This window comes from Papio anubis, chromosome 5 (assembly GCF_008728515.1).
Source record: "Papio anubis isolate 15944 chromosome 5, Panubis1.0, whole genome shotgun sequence".
Lineage (NCBI taxonomy): Eukaryota > Metazoa > Chordata > Mammalia > Primates > Cercopithecidae > Papio > Papio anubis.
The window spans coordinates 52,638,374-52,660,595 of NC_044980.1; the positions used below are offsets into that span (position 1 = coordinate 52,638,374).

General features: G+C 37.7%; 1 long non-coding RNA gene across 1 annotated transcript; it reads right to left on the reverse strand.

Moving 5' to 3' along the window:
• Positions 1–2,856: 2,856 nt before the first annotated feature.
• LOC103885112 lies at positions 2,857–22,202 on the reverse strand. Its single transcript, XR_001903404.3, has 5 exons — positions 22,117–22,202; positions 14,889–14,970; positions 14,526–14,620; positions 3,217–3,366; positions 2,857–3,089 (listed from the first exon to the last, which is right to left on the reverse strand). It is a non-coding gene; the product is annotated as an uncharacterized LOC103885112 (long non-coding RNA).
• Between the last annotated feature and the right edge of the window lie 20 nt (positions 22,203–22,222).

Below are 22,222 nucleotides of genomic sequence, written 5' to 3' on the forward strand. Positions count from 1 at the left end.
ACTCTGCTCCAGAGATGGCATGCTCTTGCTGCGTCCTCACACGGTTCAAGGAGTGAACAAACTCCCTCAGGCCTCTTTTAATGACATGTCTGATTCATGACTGCTCCATTCTCGTGACCTAATCATTCCCCAAAAGCCCCAACCTCTTAAAACTATCACATTGGGGATTAGGTTTCAGTGAATTTTAGGGAGGACATAGGATCACAGCACCCTTTTAGCAAGGGCCATTCTAACACTAAAGACTAAATAGACTGATTTTTATTCCCATTTCACCATTTGACTTTTCAGGGACTTCTATTACCACTATCACTTCTGAGATATCAGGTTCTGAGATCTTGCTCCTTCTGAATTAACACGGTTTGTAGAGCCCCTCACCACGACACGGTAGTCTTTTGCTGTCACACACATATACACGTACTTGTGTACACAAGTACAACAAAGTTTAAGCAGCAGGCTCTGCTGAAAGTTTAGGAAAAATGTAGACCCCAAAACAAAAGTAACTTACAACTGAATCTTAGATATTCCTGTTACTTAAAAAAATCCTTGAGTATTCTGTTGAGTGTCCTCTCTCTCTTCTCTCACGTTTCTTTTTCTTTTTCTTTTTTCTTCTCTTTGTTTTATTTTCACTCCCAACTTTTTGTTTATTTCTAACATACCAGCATCTAGGTCTCTGTTAGTACCTGGTCTTCTACTAACCCATCTTTTGCCCCAAGCACTTTATTTAGGTAACCGAAAAACAAACAGAAAAAAGAAATCTGGTTTCTTCTTTAAGAGAACTTGTGGTTTTAGCTGTCATTATAATATGTTTTTACTCTACCTTGTACTCATGAGTCAATCATATAAAGTAAATAAATAGCTTAAAGCATGAGTTGCATGAACAGTTACGCAAATTAGCTTCACCTCTATGTATATTATATGTGAACACCTGTTCTTATGTGTAGAAATAGCCATGTGTAGCACATTCATTTACAAAAAGGCTCATTAATGTCCCCAGAATGTTTAGTTTCATGAAATATTGCTGGGCCACATGGTGCTTTTACCACCATTTCCTATATCTTATTTTCCTTCCTGGGAACATCTGAAATAGAGGAAAAATAATAACTAGAGCTATTTGGAGAAGTTTTCGAAACAGAACCACAATAAATGCAACATACAGAGCATAAACTTTAGAGTCAAACAGATCTGGAACTTAATTTTCACTGTTCTGATTACTGAATTGTGTGACCAGGAAAAATTACCTGAGCCTTGATATACTCTAAAATTGGTAATAAAGTGCTCACTTTTTTTTTTAAAGACAGATTTTCACTCTGGTTGCCCAGTCTGGAGTGCAGTGGTGTAATCTCAGCTCACTGCAACCTCTGCCTCCCAGGTTTAAGCAATTCTTCTGCCTCAGCCTCCGGAATAGTTGGAATTACAGGCGCCTACCAACATGCCTGGCTAATTTTTTGTATTTTTAGTACAGACGGGGTTTCATTATGTTGGCCAGGTTGTCCCGGGCTCCTGATCTCATGACCCGCCCGCCTCGGCCTCCCAAAATGCTGGGATTACAGGCGTGAGCCACCACGCCCGGCCGATAAAGTGCTCACTTTAAAAGATTATGTCAAAACTTAAAAAAAGAATGTAAAATTATGAGCACCATGTCTAGCATATAGTATGTGTTTAATAAATATCAGCTATTATTAATGGTTTTATTAAGATATCAATCATTACATGGGTCAACTATCCAGAGGCCAAGAAAACTCCTCTGAGCCTTCACTCTTCAAACGCAGTTTATGTTACCTGAAGTATTGATGCTTTAGTCCTTCCCAAATGGACATGGAAAATTGGATAGTAACTTGCTTCTTTGAATCTAGTTTTGCACACTAGATCTCATACCCCATGTGACCAGCATTGATCACTCTTTCACAGTCACTACAGGAATAGGGGTAAACGAGATGCACCTCCCTCAGTTGTTAGCACAGGCTATCTAGTTGCTAAATAATAGGTAATAAATAATGTTATTTTCCTTCTCATCACTATTATTGATCCCATTTTTATTCAGAATCCACAAATTATCACTTTAACAAGATTTCTAGCCCAATAGCTTTACTTCCCATTATCATTGCCTAAGCACTAGGGACAGTGGCTCTCCTTATACACCTGCTGAGCAAAGGACAATGACATTTGTCTGTGATTTTCTTATGTCTCCCTTCCTGGGTACTCTCTCCCCATGAGGGACTATCGCTTGATCTCCCTCATTGCCATCCTGGGACTCACATAAATTAAGGATTCACTCTTGTAAATTCAACATTTGTATAGAAATATATGTTCTTTCCATTGTCCCCACATTGCTCCTTCTCTACCCATGGGTCAGTGATTTGCATCCAGTATACACTTAATAACTATTGGCAGGGCTAACTATTTGCAGGGTCAATAGGACATCAGGAAATCTGAGCACGGGGTAGGGTTTTTTTTATATGTATCCGTTATTAATAAAAACTACCAGCAGCATATCTTTTAGTATCGTATCAGGACATTAACTGGCCTACACAAGGATGCATAAGTCTAACATACATTTTTCCCTATTTAATTTTTTCTACTTTATAAAATTATTTTATATCCTTTTTAATTTTTGTCAAACATTTATATATCAATAGTAACATTTTTATGTCATTATAATTATATCTGTACTAATTACGTGGTGGATCAATTTAAGATGATAATCAGGATCCATATTTAATTAAAATATTAAATATACAGATGCTCCTATACTTATGATGGGGTTACATCCTGATAAACCTATCGTTTAGTTGAAAATATCTAACTTGAAATAGCTAGTAGCTAAATAATAGGTAATAAATAATGTTACTTCCCTTCTCATCACTACTACTGATCCCATTTTAATCAGAATCCACCAATTGTCACTTTAACAAAATTTCTAAGTTGAGAGTTTCTCTTGCCGTTGTCATCTCCTAAGCACTCGGGGCAGTGGCTTTCCTTATACACCCGCTGAGCAAAGGCTGGTGACATTTGTCTACGATTTTCTTATGTCTTTCTATGTAGAATTTCTATGGAGACTCCTAGAAAATCCCAGGGACTTGTGATTTCACCTGTAAAAAGGAGAAATGAGAGAAACCATTTAATTAGTTTGGCACATTCAAACTAATTGTAACACACCTAACCTACCAAACATCATAGCTTAGTCTGGCATATTTTCAACATGCTCAGAACACTTACATTAACCTACGGTTGGGCAAAATCATCTGTCAACACAGTACACTGTAGAGTGTGGGTTGTCTACCCTCTTGATCACATGGCTGATTGGGAGCCGTGGCTCACTGCCGCTGTCTGGCATGGTGAGAGAGTATCCTACTGCATGTTGCTAGCCTGGGAAAAGATCAAAATTCAAAATCTGAAGTCTGGTTTCTACTGAATGCATATCACCTTTGCATCATCACAGAGTTCAAAATTCATAAGTTGTACTATCATAAGTCAGTGACCATTTGTGTATATAAAATCACATGTTAAAAAAAAAGGAAGGAAAAAATATATGTGTGTGTGTGTGTGTGTGTGTGTATATATATACACATATATGTGAATGATACAGTTTGGATTTGTGCCCCAGCCCAAGTCTCACGTTGAATTGTAATCCCCAGTGTTGTAGGTGGGGCCTGGTGGGAGGTGATTGGATCATAGGGATGGATTTCCCCCTTTGGTGTCATTCTCGTGATAAAGTTCTTACGAGATCTCATTGTTTAAAAGTGTGTGGCACCTCCAACTTCTCTCTCTTCTTCCTGCTTTGGTCATGTTAAGACACGCTGCTTCCCCTTCACCTTCCACCATGATTGTAAGTTTCCTAAGGCTTCCCCAGCCATGTTTCCTATACAGCCTGTGGAACTGTGAGCCAATTAAACCTCATTTCTTTATAAATTATCCAGTTTCAGGTAGTTTTTTACAACAGTGCGAGAACAGACTAATACAATGTATGTATAGGTATATATATACATACGTACACACACACATACATATATACAGTATGCTTACTGGATGAGGTTGTTCCAAAAATAAAGATAATAAAGACATTCAACTGTGTATGCAAAGCAATGAGGTTTGTTTCTGCTAATCAATGAAAAAAGAGAGCAAATTTGCCCCAAAATAGTGTCAAGTTAATCAGATAGCTATGCTACAACCATTTATCATCAGGCACCCAGCCTTCTATTGCAACCATGTAACCAAATATCCTCTCACAATCATTTTTGATTTTGCTTTCCCAAGACCAGTATCTAAATTTAGAAAAATAAAATTTTAAAATATCTTTTGAAACTAAAATTATCTTTCAGATTTCCTAGTAGACTCCTAGAAAATCCCATGGATTTGTTATTTTACCTGTAAAAAGGAGAAATGAGAGAAGCTATTCAATGCTTGGTGCATTCAATATTTTTTAATTAGTTAACACTATTGTAAGAGCTATATGGGGAGATTTGTAAATCAAAGAGAAGCTTGGCCTTCCTTGTGTTGATTTTTTAGAGACAAAATGTTACTAATATCAATGTCCCAAGGACTGTACACTTTAAGGAATAAATTGGGGGGCCTTGGTGTCTATCTATATCCCTTCTGTGATGTGATGTTCTTATCCTCAGGGGAAACATTGATCAGGCCCTGATGGGATAGCTGTGCACTGCACTCCAATTGAGCACTTTCCTTTCTTCCATTTGGTTCCTCATTACTGTAATAAATTCATGACAGCCCTTCAGTTTCATCAACAGATGGTTTCTGAGTTATCTGATGCTTGCCTGAAGTCTCTGCTACATACTTCCAGTTACAGTCTGTTTCTTCAATAAAATGGGATGGTCTCAGAACCTTGTGAAAAGGACTGTACTTGATATTCCCAACTCTTGACATTTCAACAAAAAATATGTGGGTACAAGCTTCAGTGCTTAAAGCCGAAATAACTTAGATAGCTTTCTGACCACAGCAAACTGACTCTTTTCAGTCCAATGAAATGATTTTATTAAAAGAGACTGCTGACTGAAAATCTAGCAGAAATAATAATTACTTACAGAAAAGTGAATGAACTGATGAAGAAAAATTAACTGTGATTTTTTTTAAGTTTCGTGGATATTGTTTTAATGCTCTATTTTCTGATTGGTATATAAGGGAGCACTTTGCCTTTCTCTTTATTTATTGCAAATCCTCAATTTAGTAAACTATGCCTTTGTAACTAAAGCGAAACTTTAAAAAATGTTTGCAATCTACTCATCTGACAAAGGGTTAATATCCAGAATCTACAAAGAACTTAAACAAATTTACAGGAAAAAAAACAAACAACCCCAACAAAAAGTGGGCAAAGCATATGAACAGACACTTCTCAAAAGAAGACAGACACATGAAAAAATGCTCATCATCACTGGCCATCAGAGAAATACAAATCAAAACCACAATGAGATACCATCTCACACCAGTTAGAATGGTGATCATTAAAAAGTCAGGAAACAATAGGTGCTGGAGAGGATGTAGAGAAATAGGAACACTTTTACACTGTTGGTGGGATTGTAAACTAGTTCAACCATTGTGGAAAACAGTGTGGCGATTCCTCAAGGATCTGAAACTAGAAATACCATTTGACCCAGCCATCCCATTATTGGGAATATACCCAAAGGATTATAAATCATGCTGCTATAAAGACACATGCACACATATGTTTATTGTGGCACTATTCACAATAGCAAAGACTTGGAACCAACCCAAATGTCCATCAATGATAGACTGGATTAAGAAAATGTGGCACATATATACCATGGAATACTATGCAGCCATGAAAAGGATGAGTTCATGTCCTTTGTAGGGACATGGATGCAGCTGGAAACCATCATTCTCAGCAAACTATCTCAAGAACAGAAAACCAAACACCACATGTTCTCACCCATAGGTGGGAATTGAACAATGAGAACAGTTGGACACAGGAAGGGGAACATCACACACTGGGGCCAGTCGTGGGGTGGGGAGAAGGGGGAGGGATAGCATTAGGAGATATACCTAATGTAAATGACTAGTAATGGGTGCAGCACACCAAAGTGGCACACGTATACATGTGTAACAAACCTGCACGTTGTGCACATGTACCCTAGAACTTAACGTATAATAAATAAAAAAAATAAAAAAAATTAAAAAAAAATGGTATCTGATTCTCATTGATTCCTCAGAATTCTGAAAAAGTACTTTTACTGGGCCTCATTACTTTTCATGGTAATATATTTATTTGCATAGGTTCAATAAAAATGTTCTCTTACTTATCAAGATATAAATAGACAAATCTGAGATATGAGGCCAGACTTGACTCAGTAGGCAGAGCTCAGACACTGGACCAAATTGAGGACTAGCTAAAACAGGGAGAGGTAGAAGCAGCTTTCCACCAAACACACCCACCAGTGTGCCATGCCAGTTTACCATTGCTATGGCAACATGAGGGAGTTACTGCCCCTTTCCATGGCAATGACTTGATGACTCAAAACTTACTCCCCCTTACCTAGAAATTTCTGCACAAGCTGCTCCTTAATCTACATGTAATTAAAAGTAGGTATAAATATGACTGCAAAACTGCCCTGAGCTGCTGTTCTCTGCCTGCGTGGTAACCTTGCTCTGCAGGAACACTCATGGAGCTGTAACACTGCTACTTCAATAAAGCTTTTTTTTTTTTTTCTGGCTCTGACTTGCCCTTGAATTCTTTCTTGGGCAAAGCCAAAAACTATTATGGGCTAAGCCTCATTTTGGGGCTCATTTGTCCTACATCAAATTGATTTTGCAACAAACTCCATGGTTGGTGTGTCAGTCATGTAAAGAGTAATGCTCATTTAATCAGCTATGACAAGCCTACCACTAAGGTGCACGGATTGATTTGATATATGAAGTTAATGCCTGCAAAATCTTCCCAGGAAAGCCAGGTTGGTCTCTGTCTTTCTTACAAGGTTCCAGCTTCACAGCTGATTTAAAAAAAAAAATCACTTCCTAGCAGGCCAGAGACCTCAGTTTATTTTAAGTAGATTGAAGGGAGAAATTCACTTACATTTATGAATAAAGGAGGGGAGGAAAGTTTCTTGGGCTATGATTCCTATCCCTAGGTAGACGAATAAACAATTAGAAGCATTTATAAGTCAAATCTAAGAGTTCTTATAAAAATTTCCAGGCAGAAGCTAATCACTGGTTCATTGTTGCTCAATGCCAAATAGCTCTAGATTTACTGAGCAAACTCAAGGAGGCTAACAAAAGTAATTAACTCCTCTTGCTCTGCATATGTAAGTAATCAGACCAAAATTGAGACCAGCCTTATTTTGTTAATCAAGAATATGTTTGCAGATGATTTACAACCAAAATGGGAGACTTCAAAAAAATAGTATCTAAAATCTAAAATTAAGTCAAAAGTTGGGGAAGGCATGTCTTTTCAATATCACCTGGGTCCTGTTTAACAAGACTACTGGATGATTTATTTAATTCTCTAGGAGGATGTATATATTTAATTTGTTATTCACCATTTAGTTTTCATCCAGACATATGTTAATTTGTGTACTTCTATTCAGTTGAAAAGATAATCTCAAATTTTGTGCTGTCATTGCCCTATAGGATATGAAGCAGTTTTTAAAATTTAACCCAGAAATCTTATTCTAACCTGCCTTCCCTCCCTCCCTCCTTCCTTTCCTTCCTCACTTTCTCCCTTCTTCTTTCTTTCCTTTTTTTTTTTTTGTTTTTGTTTTTATTTAGTGCTTGTAAGTATCCAGTTTCTCAAATGGTTTTGCAACTAGTTTTGTCATCTCACTAGTTTCTTTCTTTTTTTCTTTTTTTTTTTTTTTTTTTGAGACAGAGTCTTGCTCTGTCACCCAGGCTGGAGTGCAGTGGTGCCATCTCGGTTCACTGCAAGCTCTGCCTCCCAGGTTCATTACATTCTCCTGCCTCAGCCTCCCAAGTAGCTGCGACTATAGGAACCCGCCACCATGCCTGGCTAATTTTTTGTATTTTTAGTAGAGATGGGGTTTCACCCACCATATTAGCCAGGATGGTCTTGATCTCCTGACCTTGTGATCCGCCCGCCTCGGCCTCCCAAAGTGCTAGGATTATAGGCATGAGCCACCGCACCCGGCCACTAGTTTCCTCATTGTTAACTTAAACATTTTAAAATGTGCAACATTTATATCTATATGAATTATTTCTTTGAACTTCTGTAAATTATACTTTGATACCATTAGATCACACCATGTAAGAATCTGTTTATTTTGGCTATGAGCACAGCCTCTTCCACATTTCTTCTGTAGATAAAAATATAAGCTTTTACTTATGTGTATATAATAACATTGCTCGTCTGCTTCTAAAAAGGAATTGAAGTAGCTTACATTTAAAGTAACAGTGTTGCACATTTGAACCCATGTGGAATCCTCTGCTGGATTTGAAAAATGTCTGAGCAAGTTTGACAAATGAGTGGGAGATACTCATCAGAATACCATTTTCCTGATGATCTGTGAAATGTTTTGGCACCTAGTGCATTCTAGAGAACAGAGTGCCCATTTGGTGTTATCATTTCAGAATCTCAGTTTTTTCAATGGTGGCATCTGCAGTGGTACCCAGCAGAGTATGTGGTACCTAGTAGGAGCTGGTGATACCCAGAAGGAGAGAGTAGCATCTGCTAGAGTGATGGCGGTGCCTAACGCAGTGATGATACCCAACACAGCAGAACAGACTTTGGAGGAGACAGCTGCCGTATTGGCAAATGGAAGCAGTTCAGAAAGGAATTAAGCAAATGTAGTCCAAGTGCATTGCTTATTAGAACTTGGTAGGAAAAAAAAGAATTTGACATCAGTATTACTTTAATGATGTATCTTTAATATTATTAATCTGAAATCCATGTTTGATAGGAATTCCCTGGAGAATGACTGAAAGGCAGCTTTTTTGAATTTTATTGTTAATTGTAAAGAAATTTGCATGCTCTCAATATTGAGATAGTAGTATTGTTATTCTGTTAAGGAAATTAAGGAGTCTTAATGTTTTCACCTAAACAGAGCACAAACCTCTTCTTACCGGAGGTGAGTCATAGGATACCCACAGGCAGAACCAACAAAAGCTTCAGAAAAGAGACTCAAATCTGATCCAAAGTGCAAACGAATGAAGCTGGGAATAGTCTCCTATCAGCGGTTTAGAAATCACTTGATAATTAGGATGTCTACAATAGATATTTTATTCTCTCCTTTCTTTTCTCATTTTAGCAGATTGGTGATAATAAAGAAGTTCATGGGCCTATTCAATTATTCTAAAAGACAGTCTTTATTACCTGAAAGAAAATTAGATAAGTGTAGCAATTAGTAGAAACTGTGTTATTAATACTATTCTGGGAATGCAATGAATTTAAAGTATTGTCAATGACAATGAGAATATATACAGCTACTGCGGTAAGTGCAGGGTGCTTGTTAAATGAAAGTTACTAAATAACATCCAGTATTGAGTCAATTGGTTACAGTTCTAAGTATCCCTGTTGTTTTTCTCTTATAACAACTGCCAGACTATTGAGAGCAAAATGGAAATTGAGTTAAGTAACAGTAGCTGAATGGGAATCCAGTGTTGTAAGTATCCTTTGATTGAAAGGAGGCACTATCAATTTCATTGCTTTTAAAACAAAAATTCTGCTTCCGAGAAAAATCTGACTTTTGAATTACCTCACGTTGCTAAGGCATGTAGTCAGTAACGGAGCTAAACTATGTTGGATTTTGGAGACTACAGCTGTGAGCTAACTAATGATGCAGGGAAAATAGCAAGCTAAAATCTATTTTTCTTGCTAAACATGTCACTGTTTAAGAAGGCCATGCCCTTCATGACTAAGAGAAAGATTTTGGTAGAAGTGAGAAAAAAGAAAAGGATGGTCTGGGAAGAAACTGTCAATTTGCTGCTCACTTCGGTAGTAACTGGGGCATTTTATTATGACTTAAACTCAATGTCATGAAAGAGACATTAGGGAGAAATTTCTGAAAAATATTTTAACACACCCATGTCTTAAACATTCTTTTGGGCTTGTGTAGTATTCAAAGTATTTGCATAAAATGGAAATGCAGTTTTTGTAGAGTTCATAAATCGTAATACAATTAATTAGGATGTTAGGGGTCTTGAGATAGCTGGTCCATTTCTTCTATAGAAATATAAGCAAATTATAAAGAAAAGATGTATTTGACCTGCAGGGATGCAGTTACAGAGTTACAGAGCAGGAGGGGAGCCTAGGTCTCTGGATTTGTGGATGAGGTTCTTTCGTAGACTGCCGTGCAGTACCAGAGGAAGCCGTGTGAGAACCTTGAAACAGTACAGGGCAACATTTCTCTTTCTCCTCTCTAATCAGCCAGGATTTATTGAATCTTTCTTGTTCTAACCAGTTTTGTGTGGTAGATTTGATGATTCCTGTGTCTATACAGGTTCTTGCTGCCACAGCGGGACAAGATTCGGCTATCTGTCAGTTGAAGAAATGTCTTTGACTTTTTCTAAGTGTTAATTTCTTTCACCCTTTCTCTCTAAATCTAACAAAATGTATTCAATGTTTACTACATATTTTAATTCAAACTTTCATTAAAGTAGTAAATGATAAAAGGAAAATCATTTTATCATGAGTTCCAGCTCAAATCAGTCTGTGTTCTCTGGATGTAAATTCAGAATGACTATCAGCAGCAGATGATCTAAGTAAGAAAAAATACTTTTATGTCAATTAGTGCTACCTACTCTAATAATGCAGAAAGGAGTGTGAAAGGTAGTCAGCAGTAGATAGGGAAAGGTTTATGAGAGCCTTAATTGCTACTTAAAGGAGACCAAGATCAATGGAATTCAGATTCAGAGGTGGGCTTGTGTGTGTTATTTGGCTGTAAAAGTCTGATGTACGTGAAAGTAGGGTATATATAAGGCATGTCAAGCGGGGGTATCAAAGACTGTGGTCACATTAGAGATGGTCTGCCTTACTGGACTCTGGAGTTTGGACACTGTGGAAGCCATCAATCATTTGAGTCAAATGCATGTCAGAATTGAAGCTGGTTTTCATGAATATTAAGCCAGAAGCAATTTACAGGAGGGATTCCAAGAGATAAGAGAGGAAGCATAAACAGTATCTAGGAGGCTGCTTCAAAAGGCTACGTTAGAAACAGTGAGAGCTTGAGCTAGGGCTTTGACTGAAAACCTGGAAAAGATAAGGTAGATATAGACGCCCCTGTCGAAGCAGAATCAATCGTACTTAGTGCCCAGTAAGAAGGCTGGATAGTTGAAAGGTATTTCAAAGAAACACTAACATTTGAAGCCTGAAGTGTTATGGTGTTAACTTTAACAGAAGGGATAGGGGTCAGGGATAAAATTTGTTGAATTTTGTTTGCTAAATTCATTCCTTCTCAGTCAAGATTTGATAATTTCAGAACTGCAGAATATTCAGGTACAAAATGACTTTAAGAGGCAGCTGTTCCCGTAAAACTATACTTGACAGTGCTTCTATTTTTATTCATATGTACAAGGAGACTTCAAAAAGTTTGTAGAAAACTGGTATTAAAAGATAAAAAAGTATAAGCTTTATTTCTTGACATAAGCTCTGTCACTTTCAAGACACTTTAGTAAGTGATGATACCATTTAGTCTATCACTAAAGAACTGAGGGTCCTGGGAATTTAACCATGTCAATGCAGTATTATATATATATAAAGTTAACTGAGGAAAAATGGATGCCGTTCCAGATTTTTTAAGATTAGGAAACAAAAAGAAATTAGAATGAGCCAAATCAGGACTGTAAGGTAGATACCTAATGATTTTCCACTGAAACTCTATAAAAAAAAATTACCCTGGTTTGCAGGAGCATTGTAGTGGAGAAGGATTCTCAGGTGAAGCTTCTCCAGATGTCTTTCTGCTAAAGCTTCAGTTAACTTTCTCAATTATTCTCATAATAAACAGATGTTACTGTTCTTTGGTCCTCCACAAAGTCAACAAGCAAAATGCTTTGAGAATCCTAAAAAACTGTTGCCATGACCTTTGCTCTTGACTGGTTTGCTTTTGCTTTGATTGGACCCTTTCCACCTCTTGGTAGCCATTGCTTTGATTGTGCTTTGTCTTCAGGATTGTGCTGGTAAAGTCATGTTGCATCTCCTGTTACAATTTTTTGAGGAAATGCTTCAGGATCTTGATCCAATCTGTTTAAAATTTTCATAGAAAGCTCTGCTTTTGTCTGCAGCTCATCTGGGCACAACAGTTTTGACACCCATCAAATGGAAAATTTGCTCAACTTTAATTTTTTAGTCAGAATTGGGTAAACTGAACCAGTTGAGATGTCCATGCTGTTGGCTTATTTTCGGTGCTGTTAATTGTTGATCCACTTCAATTAGTGCATGAACAGGATGATATTTTCTCTTGCAAACTGATGTAAATAGCCCACCGCTACAGATTTCATCTTCAATATTATCTCATGCTTTCTTAAAATAAGTTATCCATTTGGAGTCTGATGATTTATCTGGGGCATTGTCCCCGTAAACTTTTCATAAAGGCTCAATGATTTCATCATTCTTCCACCCAAGTGTCACCATAAATTTGATGTTTGCTCTTGCTTCAATTTTAGTAGAATTCAGGTTCCTCTGCCAGGAGCTCTTTTCAAACTGATATCTTATCTTTTTTAGTTCCTCAAACTAGACCTTGTTCAGGCATGTTACAATAAGTTAGTATAAGTTTAATTTGGTGCAAACAATTTTTTAATTTAATGCACAGTTTTTCTTTTATTTATGTATTTATTTATTTTTATTTTAAGTTCTGGGATACATGTGCAGAACGTGCAGGTTTGTTATATAGGTATACATGTGCCATGGTGGTTTACTGTACCTATCAACCCGTCATCCAGGTTTTAAGCTCTGCATGCATTACGTATTTGTCCTAGTGCTCTCCCTCCCCTTACCCTCTACCCCCCGACAGGCCCTGGTGTGTTATGTTCCCCTCCCTGTGTCCATGTTGAGAACATGTGGTGTGTGGTTTTCTGTTCATGTGTTAGCTTGCTGAAGATGATGGCTCCAGCTTCATCCATGTCCCTGCAAAGGACATGAACTCATTCATTTTTATGGCTGCATAGTATTCTCATGGTATATACATGCCACATTTTCTTTATCCAGTCTATCATTGATGGGCATTGGGGTTGGTTCCAATTCTTTGCTATTGTAAATAGTGCTGCAATAAACAGTTTTTCAAAATACACATTTTTCATGAGCTTTTTGAAGTCCCCCTCATATTATCTTTAGTAAATATATCTCCATGGCTTTATTTTTATTTGCAGATAGCTTGTAAAGTATTCTAATCTAATGTTCTTTTTTTTTTTTTTAGTAAAATGGTTCTCCAAATAGAGAATTTATAATTTTCTAATCTTTAATCTGAAATTTCTAGGTGATTATTTATGGTACTACAATTAAGTGACTCAAACTTTACAGTTAGAACTCATTATTTGTTATCTCATAATCTAATAGCATTTTTATATTACTGAGAGCTGCTCATGTTGTTAATGACTCATTAGCATGGCTCCACTTGCAATGGGAACACAAACCAGATACTTCCAAAAGTAACCAGTACCCAGTTTTGATTCTGTGGAGGGCAACAAAGGAGGGGTCAAAATAAATGAAGAAAAATGAGAAAGACATTTTTTTTCCCAGAAGGATGCTAGTTTAAACATAACACAGATGTAAAAATTTTCCTCATTTTAATTCTTCTAGCATCCTAACATTGAAAGATTACATTATGGATAACATTCCCTTGAATTGATTGGTTAAGTTTATAGCCACAAAATAGCCAAATTTGCGTAGCTTTGCTTTCAGATATTTCATTTACTACATGGAATTATTGCAAGCAAGTTTACTTGGCCATCCCTTAGCTCTAGTAGAAAGTAAATACGCTTTATGTATTATGTATGCTATATGTAACTAGCAATCATTCAGCTTTGTGTGGATTTTATTTCTCTTTCCCAGCTGTAAATTGGAAATGTTAAAACCTCAAGGTCACATTCAAAAGTGAATGAATGAAAATGCTAATGACAATGCAAACTCAATATGCCTAAATGTAATGATAGTTAAAACTAATTTCATGCTTATACTATATCAGGCCATGGTAAGCACTTTACATATATCACTTTATGGAAACCTTTCATAACTCCTGTGGTGGCATTTTATTCTCCATATTTTCACAGTAAACTGAGATTTTGAGTATTCCAAGGTCATGAAACTAGGATATAGAGATCCAGAATTACACTGAAATATTTCACTAAATTACTAATTGTCCCCTATATTGACATCCAAACTCTGGCCTAAATAAAATCATGTAAATTGTTGGTCAATAAATGAAATAAAAATAACAAATTTGGCAAGGATAGAACTGTGAACGTCCCTTGGCAAAAGGCAGCTGCAACCCAGAAATCAAATCAAAAGGAGCTTTAATAGAGTTTGTAGCTTACAAAAAGCCCCTTGTCTTCTACTTTTACTTTCCACAAGTTAGAAGGTAAGTCTAATCTTATCATATATTTTTCACAATTACATTTGTAAAAGGAAGCCACTCTCATTGCCTTTCCTTTGGATTTCTCTTTACAAGCAGCTCTAGTTGTCTTCCTCGTGGATGTGGTGACAGTTTCCCTGTAGAGAGCACAAATGAAATTCGGCTATAATCTCCAAACCAGATCCCACTGCTCCTTAGTAGATTAGCTGGTATATACTGCAGACTTGTACGAAAAATGGCCATTGCATGTAAAAATAGATTTGTTCAAAGAAAAATCAATATACAGATATTTGACAAGAGGCAAAGGACAGTGACACCAATTTCCTTTTGAAATAAGTCTTATTCTCTCTCAGTTTTTCCATCCAGGGTTATTTGTGTAACAGATGGTATTCCATGGACACTCACCATTTAATCCTCTACATGATAACTTCCAATGGCAAGCCTCTGAGATGCTTCTGAAGGCCTTTGCCACCAGAGACCATTCAACCTGAATAGGACAGATGGGAAAATTCAAAAAGTTACTGTCCCTTGGGAGCAGCCTACTAGTGACTCAAGGGCATTAGGGATAAACAGTCCATCTGGCCTCCCTCTCTACTGGCATAACTCTAGTCATATTCTATCTTGTCTCCCAGAGTTCCCAGTGGGTCTGAGCCCGATTCGCCCACAGAAATAACCTGTATGCTAAAGCACTTTCATTGGCTTCTCTCCCTTCTTTGTCTCATTTTCCCACAAGTGGTATCACCTCACAAATAAACTAAGTGTATCCAAATCTCTATCTCAGGGTTTACTTCTGGGGAAACCCAACCTGAGACATCTAGATATTATCAAGGCAGCCTTAAAATCCCCCTCCTCCTGTGACCTGTGAAATAACCCCAGGACCTTCCTTAAAAACCTTGGAAGTTCTTCATTGTGCAGGCACAGTGTTAGACACTGGAATTGCAAGGTAAGTGAGAGGACACTGTTTTTTAAGATGCTTGTGGCCAATGAGGGAAGTAGACAAATAAAGAGACAATCACAACGTGATGTGATGAATTTTCTGCCAAGGAGCACAGAGGAGGGTTCCCTGACTTCAGGAGGGCAAGAAAGGACTCCCAGAGAAAAATAAACAAAATTTAAGCTGAATCCTAAGAAGACGCTGTGAACTAGTTAAAAGAGAAATAGAAGCAGAGAGTTGGGAAAAGTGGACACTGTAAGTGGTAGAGTCCATGTATGAAAAGGTCTGAAATTTGGAAAGGCCCATGGTAAGTACAGGCAAAGGAAAGCTCCCTGCCTCTATTCCTCCCTTCATACATGGAGAATTTTAAGGCTGCCTTGATAACATCCAACATCCTGGAACCCAGAGCTGTTGACCCCAAACTGTGTACCAAGGCATCCTGGAGCACCGTAGCAAATTCACAGGGACATCACAGGATATTTAAATTCTGTGTGGGCAACGCAGTGATGCTCTACATGTATCTATAATGAGGGTTACTTAAGAAAAAATTAAAATACTTTTCCTTCAGTTTATATGAATTACATCTTTACTGGCTACTAAGTTGCTAGGATATAAATACTCATTACATTGTTTGGACCTCACTATGTAATAGAGGGAACTGTTAGGCAATTCTTTGTACCTAGGGATAACATGAGCATATTGAGATTCTAAGGATTTTGTTAACTGAGAAAGTTTTGGAACCTCTGACCTAGAATAAGGAGGGGACATGAGTGGCTAGAAATAAAGTTGGAGGGGTAAACAGCAGACAGGTTTGAGGAGTCTAAGTTTTGTCCTGAAGGTGACAGGGAACCTCTGAAGGAACAGGAAGTGACATGTTCAAAGTCTACAGTCAAAAATCAATTAGGACAAGAAATGGGGGAAGAAGGGGAGGGACTTATGGCACAGACAGGTGGAGGCAGGGAGAGTCACATGAACTGTCTTTAACAGCTTTAGCAATAATATACCTGTATGAATTTTCACTTGCTGCTGTAACTTCCACAAACTTCGTTGCCTAAAACAACACGAATTTTGTCACCACCAGGCCTGCCTTACAAGAGCTACTGAAGGAAGCACTAAATATGGAAAGGAAAAACCAGTACCAGCCACTGCAAAAGCATACCAAAATGTAGAGACCATCGACATGATGAAGAAGCTGCATCAACTAATGGACAAAATAACTGGCTAGCATCATGACAGGATCAAATTCACACATAATAATATTAATCTTAAATGTAAATGGACTAAATGCCACAATTAAAAGATGTAGACTGGCAAATTGGATAAAGAGTCAAGACCCATCAGTGTGCTGTATTCAGGAAACCCATCTCATGTGCAAAGACACATATAGGCTCAAGATAAAGAGATGAAGGAATATATACCAAGCAAATGGAAAGCAAAAAAAGAAAAAAAGGCCAGGTGTGGTGGCTCACACCTGTAATCCCAGCACTTTGGGAGGCCTAGGTGGGCAGATCACGAGGTCAGGAGATCGAGACCATCCTGGTTAACATGGTGAAACTGTCTCTACTAAAGAAAAATACAAAAAAAATTAGCCAGGTGTGGTGGTGGGCACCTGTATTCGCAGCTACTCGGGAGGCTGAGGCAGGAGAAAGGCATGAACCTGGGAGGCGGAGCTTGCAGTGAGCCTAGATCATGCCACTGCATTCCAGTATGGGCAACAGAGAGAGATTCTGTGACGACAAAAAAAAAAAAAAGAAAAAAAAAAAGAAAGCAGAGGTTGCAATTCTAGTCTCTGATAAAACCAATTTAAACCAACAAAGATCGAAAAAGACAAAGAAGCACATTACATAATGGTAAAGGGATCAATGCAAAAACAAGAGCTAACTGTCCTAAATATATATGCACCCAATACAGGAGTATCCAGATTAATAAAGCAAGTTCTTAGAGACCTATAAAGAGACTTACACTCCTACACAATAATAGTAGGAGTATTGATAGTGAAACACCCCCCTGTCAATATTAGACAGATCAATGAGACAGAAAATTAATAAATTAATAAGGACATTCAATACTTGAGCTCATCTCTGGACCAAGTGACCCGAATAGACATCCTCAGAACTCTCCACCCCAAATCAATAGAATATATGTTCTTCTCAGCACCACATCACACTTATTCTAAAGTTGACCACATAATTGGAAGTAAAACATTCCTTAGCAAATGCAGAAGAAGGGAAATCATAACAAACCATCTCTCAGACCATAGTGCAATCAAATTAGAACTCAGGATTAAGAAACTCACTCAAAACCATGCAGCTACATGACAGCTGAACAACCTGCTCCTGAATGACTACTGGGTATATAACGAAATGAAGACAAAACTCAAGATGTTCTTTGAAACCAATGAGAACAAAGACACAACATACCAGAATCTCTGGGACACATTTAAAGGAGTGTGTACAGGGAAATTTATAGCACTAACTGCCCACAGGAAAAAGTGGGAAAGATCTAAAAGCAACACTTTAACATCACAATTAAAAGAACTAGAGAAGAAAGAGCAAACAAATCCAAAAGGTAGCAAAATACAAGAAATAACTATGATCAGTGCAGAACTGAAGGAGATAGAGAAACAAAAAACCCTTCAAAAAATCAGTGAATCTAGGAGCTGGTTTTTTGTAAAGGATAACAAAAATGATAGACCGCAGGCAGACTAATAAAGAAGAAAACAGAAGAATCAAATAGACACAATAAAAAATGATAAAGGGGATATCACCACTGATCTCACCAAAATACAAACTACCATCAAAGAATACTATAAACACCTCTATGTAAATAAACTAGAAAATCTAGAAGAAATGGATAAATTCCTGGACATATACAACTTCCCAAGACTAAACCAGGAAGAAGTCAAATCCTTAAATAGACCAATAAGAAGTTCTGAAATTGAGGCAGTAATTAAGAGCCTACCAACCAAAAAAAGCCCAGGCCCAGACAGATTCACAGCCAAATTCTGCCAGAGGTACAAAGAGGAGGTGGTACCATTCATTCTGAAACTATTCCAATAAATAGAAAAGGAGGGACTCCTCCCTAACTCATTTTATGATGCCAGCATCATCCTGATACCAAAACCTGGCAGAGACACAACAAAAAAAGAAAATTTCAGGCCAATATCCCTGATGAACCTTGATGTGAAAATCCTCAATAAAATACTGGCAAACCGAATCCAGTAGCACATCAAAAAGCATATCAACCACAATCAAGGCAGCTTCATCCCTGGGATGCAAGGCTGGTTCCCAAATAAATAAATAAATCAATAAATGTAAATCAATAAACATAATCCATCACATAAATAGAACCAATGACAAAAACCACACGATTATCTCCATAGATGCAGAAGAGGCCTTCAATAAAATTCAACACTGCTTTATGCTAAAAACACTTAATAAACTATGTATTAATGGACTGTGTCTCAAAATAATAAGAGTTATTTATGACAAACCCACGGCCAATATCATACTGAATGGGAAAAGGCTGGAAGCTTACCCTTTGAAAACTGGCACAAGACAAGGATGCCCTCTCTCACCACTCCTATTCAACATAGTGTTGGAAGTTCTGGCCAGGGCAATCAGGCAAGAGAAAGAAATAAAGGGTATTCAAATAGGAAGAGAGGAAGTAAAATTGTCTCTATTTGCAGATGACATGATTGCATATTTAGAAAACCCTGTCGTTTCAGCCCAAGAAATCCTTAAGCTGATATGCAACTTCAGCAAAGTCTCAAGATACAAAATCAATGTGCAAATATCACAAGCATTCCTATACACCAATAATAGACAAACAGAAAGCCAAATCATGAGTGAACTCCATTCACAATTGCTACAAAAAGAAGAAAATACCTAGGAATCCAACTTACAAGGGATGTGAAGGACCTCTTCAAGGAGAACTACAAACCACTGCTGAAGGAAATAAGAGAGGACACAAACAAATGGAAAAACATTTCATGCTCATGGATAGGAAGAATCAATATCATGAAAATGGCCATACTTCGCAAAGTAATTCATAGATTCCATGCTATTGCCATCAATCCACCATTGACTTTCTCCACAGAATTAGAAAAAACCACTTTAAATTTCATATGGAACCAAAAAAGAGCCCGTATAGCCAAGACAATCCTAAGCAAAAAACAAAGTGGGAGGAATCAAGCTACCTGACTTCAAACTACACTACTAGTCGTCTACAGTAACAAAAACAGCATAGTACTGGTACCAAAACAGATGTATAGACCAATGGAACAGAACAGAGACTAAGAAATAACACCACACATCTACAGCCCTCGAATCTTTGACAAACCTGAGAAAAAAGCAATGGGGAAAGGATTCCATATTTAATAACTGGTGTTGAGAAAACTGGCTAGCCATATGCCGAAAACTGAAGCTGGACCCCTTCCTTACACCTTACACAAAAATTAACTCAAGATGGATTAAAGACTTAAATGTAAGACCTAAAACCATAAAAAACCCTAGAAGAAAACCTAGGCAATACCATTCAGGACATAGGCATGGGCAAAGACTTCATGGCTAAAACACCAAAAGCAATGGCAACAAAAGCCAAAATTGACAAATGGGATCTAATTAAACTAAAGAGCTTCTGCACAGCAAAAGAAACTATCATCAGAGTTAACAGGCAACCTACAGAATGGGAGAAAATTTTTCAATCTATCCGTCTGACAAAGGGCTAATATCCCAAATCTACAAAGAACTCAAACAAATTTACGAGAAAAAAACAAACAACCCCATCAAAAAGTGGGTGAAGGATATGTACAGACATTTCTCAAAAGAAGACACTTATGCAGCCACCAAACTATAAAAAATAAAAAGCTCATCATCACTGGTCATTAGAGAAATGCAAATCAAAACTACAATGAGATACCATCTCATGCCAGTTAGAATGGCAATCATTCAAAAGTCAGGAAAACAACAGATGCTGGAGAGGACGCGGAGAAATAGGAATGCTTTTACACTATTGGTGGGGGTGTAAATTAGTTTAACTATTGTGGAAGACAGTGTGGAGATTCCTCAAGGATCTAGAACCAGAAATACCATTTGACCTATCAATCCCATTACTAGGTATATACTCAAAGGATTCTAAATCATTTTACTATAAAGACACATGAACACATATGCTTATTGCAGCACTGTTCACAATATCAAAGACTTGGAACCAATCCAAATGACCATCAATGATAGAATGGATAAAGAAAATGTGGCACATATACACCATGGAATACTATGCAGCCATACAATAGGATGAGGTCATGTCCTTTGCAGGGACATGGATGAAGCTGGAAACCATCATTCTCAGCAAACTACCACATGAACAGAAAACCAAACACCGCATGTTCTTACTCATAAGTGAGAGCTGAATAATGAGAACACATGGACACAGGGAGGGGAACATTACACACTGGGGCCTTTCAGGGGGTGGGGGGCTAAGGGAGGGATAGCATCAGGAGAAATGCCTAATGTAGATGACAAGATGACGGGTTGATGGGTGCAGCAAACAACCATGGCACATGTATATCTACGTAACAAACCTGCAGGTTCTGCACATGTATCCCAGAACTTAAAGCATAAGAAAGAGAAAGAAAAGAAAGAAAAGAAAAAGAAAGAAAGAAAGAAAGAAAGAAAGAAAGAAAGAAAAGAAAGAAAGAAAGAAAGAAAGAAAGAAAGAAAGAAAGAGAGAGAAAGGAGGGAGGGAAGGAGGAAGGAAGGAAGGAAGGAAAGGGAGAAAGAAGGAAGGAAGGAAAGAAAGAAACAAACAAACAAAAGAAAGAAAGAAAGAAACAAAGAAAGAAAGAAAGAAAGAGAAAGAAAGAAAGAAAGAAAGAAAGAAAGAAAGAAAGAAAGAAAGAAAGAAAGAAAGAAAGAAAGAAACAAAAATACCACGAATTTATCATCTTATAATGACGTTGTTTAGTAGTCTGATGTAGGTCTCAATAATTAAAAAACTTCATGTATCCAGAGGGCTGCATTCCTTTCTGGAGGTTCCAGGGGGAATCTATTTCTGTGCTATTTGCATATTTTAGAGACCATTGAGATGTTTTGGCTGATTGGCCTTACTTCATGTTCATATTCGGTAACTTTACACGTCTCCATCTTTTCTCCCTGCTAACATTGCTGTCTGACCACAGCTCGGAAACAATTCCTGTGATTACAGTAAGCAGGCCTGGAAATGCAAGATAATCTTCCCATCTCAAGGTCCTTAACCTTATTCACATCTGCAAAGTTCCTTTTGCCATGTAAGGTAACATTTACAGGTTGTGGAGATTAGGCTGTGAACATCTTGGGAGGCTGTACTCTGCCTACCACTGTTTTTGTTCAGAAACACTTTCCTGGATTTCAGGAGGAACTTACTTAATCCATTTTGCTTTATGCTTACCTACTTCTACATTTGCAGGAATTATTAGTCTATGTGGTCATCTTGAGTCCTCCAGAGTGACCTACCCTTCTATTTTTTGAAATTCAGTCTTCCCTGCACTACAGGAGGCCAGGTGGTCTTGATTCCATTTGTAGACAGGTGAACAGAAGAGTCACCCCATTATGTGGTCTCCTCCACCCATTAATGCCCCAGCCAAATGCCTGAAGTCAGTGCACCTACTTCCCTCTGATGCAGGAGGTGACAGGACATCCTAATCATGCCTTAACTTACTCTCATTACATAGTGGTACATCTAATAGCCAGATGGTGTACCTAATGATCAGATCAGCTTGGAGTCCCAATTTAAGTGCTCAGTATGGTAACAGTCTTACTCAAGG